Source organism: Chrysemys picta, unplaced genomic scaffold (assembly GCF_011386835.1).
Source record: "Chrysemys picta bellii isolate R12L10 unplaced genomic scaffold, ASM1138683v2 scaf1222, whole genome shotgun sequence".
NCBI classification, from domain to species: Eukaryota; Metazoa; Chordata; order Testudines; family Emydidae; genus Chrysemys; species Chrysemys picta.
The window spans coordinates 15436-19000 of NW_027053929.1; the positions used below are offsets into that span (position 1 = coordinate 15436).

General features: G+C 60.6%; 1 long non-coding RNA gene across 2 annotated transcripts; it reads left to right on the forward strand.

Annotated features, from left to right (window-relative positions):
* Window positions 1–411: 411 nt before the first annotated feature.
* Window positions 412–3541, forward strand: LOC135979796 (uncharacterized). 2 transcript variants are annotated; one of them, XR_010597043.1, is made up of 7 exons: window positions 412–654; window positions 1012–1132; window positions 1447–1526; window positions 1949–2054; window positions 2264–2359; window positions 2493–2597; window positions 3078–3541. It is a non-coding gene; the product is annotated as an uncharacterized LOC135979796 (long non-coding RNA). The 2 variants fall into 2 exon arrangements; XR_010597044.1 differs by lacking the exon at window positions 2493–2597 and having other exon boundaries at window positions 430–654.
* The last annotated feature ends 24 nt before the right edge of the window (window positions 3542–3565 follow it).

Below are 3565 nucleotides of genomic sequence, written 5' to 3' on the forward strand. Positions count from 1 at the left end.
CGGCCCGGTCAGTGAGGACCTTCCAGCCTCCCCAGGGCAGGAGGTGGAGGATCCCTGTCCCACCACCAGCAGCTCGGCCCGCTCCCCATGGGACAGCAGCAGTGCCTGGGACTCGGGCAGCAGCGAGGCCGATGGGCGCCGCAGCTTTGTTCCAGGTGAGGAGTCAGGCTGGGCTCAGGGAGAGGTGAGGGCGGGGCTGTGAACACCCTGGGCCCAGGCCCTCGATCAGTGCTATGGGGGCGGATCCCCAGCCCAGGGGTCTGGCCTGAGCCACATGAACCCCACTGACACTAGATGCTGCCACTTTGGTCCTCGGTGCTCCAGTTGGGGGGAGGCACCTCCCAGGGAGTCCAGGACAGCGTGGGGGGGTCTCTTTGCTATGGGCTCCTGAAGGAGTTGGGGGCTGAAGGCATCACTGAGACGGGGGAGTGTGGGGCCCGATCTGCCCTGGGTCCCGGAGGTGGGAAGGGGACACATTGCCCCAGCGTGCCCCTGTCCTTCCCCCGAGTGGCAGCAGGCGTCACCCTGTCCCCTTCTCTCCCTGGTGCAGGGACCGCCAGGGACTCAGGGGACGAGGAGGAGGAATGGGTGGACGTGGCCACAGAGGAGGCTGCTCTCAATAACAGCCGAGAGCAGCTCCAAGACGGAGAAAAGGTACAAACGTTCCCCAGCTGTGCTGGAACTGAGACTGTTCTGCCCCTTCCCAGCACCTGACCCCCTGCAGAGGGTCTTGTCCCTGATGATCCACCAGCCCTAATGGGGACCTTTCTCCTCCATGATCTGGGACCCCAGAGGTGGGGGTGTCTGTCACACACCAGCCGGGTCTCCTCCCCCCACAGGCACTGTCCCAGTTCCTGACCCTGCTTGTGGTGGAGTGGTGGGTGATTTGGACAATGGGCGGGTCCCCACTATCCCCCATTCAGGCCTGAGTCCTGCAGCTGCTGTGTGGGGGCAGGGAGGTCCCTGGCTAACTGGCTCTCTCTCCCCTAACCCCACTCCTGGTGGGTGCAGGAGGAGGCCCAGCAGCTCGTGTTCCTGCACGCCATCCACCCCGCGTCTCGCTGCACAGCAGAGAGGGCAGGACACACTGGAGCCGCACTGCTGCAAGGCGGCTGTGGCGGAGAGGATTGTGGTGAGCGAGACACGGTGCCCAGCAGCTGGAGGAAAGACAGAGACATGGGAGGGGCAGGGGTCTCCCCAGGCCAATGGATGGGGGATGGCTGGTGCTGGAGGGGCAGCTGAGGGCAGGGATTGCTGGGGCTGAAGACTGGGGAGAAGAGACGGGAGAAATTCGGAGAGTGGTCACTATTGGGCAGGAATCGGAGGAGCGGGGGGCAGGTGGGGGAATCCTGCTGGCTGTGTGGGGCCCTGGCTGTGTAATCTCCTCACTGGGAAGTGTCAGTGAGGCCCGAGTCTCACACGCTCCTTTGTCTCTGGGTCTCACAGGAGCTCATTGAGGAGCTGCCTGATAACTCTCCACCCGGCGCCGTCCTCGCCAACTCCCTGATTGCTGTGGGCAACCTCAGGTACCGAGACCCTCCGGCCCGGTTCCCCTAACCCCAGTGCTGCTCAGGCCCAGGGCTGGGAGTCACTGCCCCTCCCACTCCCAGGTCACCGCCCAAGGGTGGCTCCTCTGGCAGAGGTGCGGGGAAGGTTCACTCTCTCCTGGCTGGGCTGTTCTTTTCACTCCAGTAACATTGCAACGGCTTTGGGGAGAGGCTCACACCCAGGATCAGATACAGGAGGGGCAGCAGGGTGCAGGGAACAGGGGCTATTCCTGCCCTGCCACTGTCTGTGTGAGAAACCTTGGCCTTGTCATTCCCTGGCTCGGTGCCTCAGTTTCCCTTCTTGCCAGCCTGTGCCTATTTCCCTGCAGTTTCACCTGCGTGTTGGTGCCAGTCCCATCCCCGTACTGCACAGTCTAATACCGGCTCCTCTCTCTTGCCAGCACCATGACACCTGCCCTGGAGCCAGAGCTGGAGACCCACCTCCTCTGAGCTGCCCTGCACGCCGTCTTCACCCTGGGCAGGGAGAAGGACACCGCCCAAGTGCAGGTAGATCATGCTAAAGTCATGGATTGAAGAGCCAGCTGTCATCCTGCCATGAGTCCTTGCTAATTGCCTGCAGTGGGATGTGAAGGAGAGAGGCCAGGATATGTGTTTGGGGGTCTCACCAGTGCTTCCCAGAGACCCGTCTTCCCATCCTGTGGCAAGTTTAGCTTCAGTTTCCCTAACTCTGACCCATGGCTCTCCCTTGCTTTCAGGATCTGTCTAGGGTCTTGCCAGACCTCCTGGACGCCATGCTGGGGAACCTGCTGGCAGAGTCCCCAGACACCGACAGGCTCCACTACATCTTGGAGGTGAGCCCGATGAGAGGGGTGGGGGCAATTTTACCTTCACTCTTAGATCCATTTTCCAGTCTGTCCTCCTAGCCGGGCCCCCAGTGGGCATCCTTGGTCAGGGCAGTCAGTGCAATGCCTCCTTTCCCCACAGCACATTAACTACTGGATCGTGTCCAGGGTGCCGCGAGAGAGAGACAGGGCCGTTAAGAGCAGCACGGCCCTGCTCAGATTCACCATCACCCTCCCTGAGTTTGACGTAAGTGACCTCTGACCCCAGCTTCCTGACTCCAGGCGTAGGTGATCTGGCTCTGACGGGCTGTAGGATCTGCCGCTGCAGGGGCTGTGGGTTAGGAGTGTTCCTCTTGGGAAGGCAGAGTCAGAGCAGAGAGTGAGCCTGGCTTGAGTCAAGTTCTTCTTGTCCTAGTTAAGTGGTGACTCTGGGCTTTTAAGGGGACTGTGCTCCAGGTTCATGCCTCCCTGTCATCCTGGAGCAGCTGGGGAAGCAAGGTGGGGGAGGTCCAGGTTGGATATCAGGAAAAACTATTTCACTAGGAGGGTGGTGAAACACTGGAATGCGTTACCTAGGGAGGTGGTGGAGTCTCCTTCCTTGGAGGTTTTTAAGGCCCGGCTTGACAAAGCCCTGGCTGGGATGATTTAGCTGGGAATTGGTCCTGCTTTGAGCAGGGGGTTGGACTAGATGACTGATGGAGTCCCCTCTCCCTCTCCTGTCCATTAGAACTCAGCGGAATTCCCCAGGATGGGTCACCACATGGCACAGCTGGCTCTGTCTGTCAGTGACCCAGCCAAGGACGTCAGCCGGCAGGCGAGGGAGGGGGTTTACTGGCTCTACCAGTTGCTGCTGCACCAGAGGGGTAAGGAACCCAGCTGGGAAATGGCACCCGCTAGAAAAGTGACACTGGGACCCCAGCCAATTTCTCTCAGACTGACCCCGGCTGGAGGATGAGTCTCTCTATCTCTTTCTGTGTTCCACACCACGCCCTGCAATTCTGTTGGGCCGGGCACGCAGCGAGGACTCTGCCCACTGTGCAGTCACCAATGGGATTGGAAGGACACAAGCCCTGCAACCAGAAGGACAAATGTGTGTGTGTCTTTTTCCCTGTCACCTACTCCCTCCTGGGGGAAACCCAGCAGCTGATGGGGGACAAGGTGAGCAGCTGCATTAGACTCAGGAGATTGGGGCGGGGCCCAGGCCTCATTCCCATC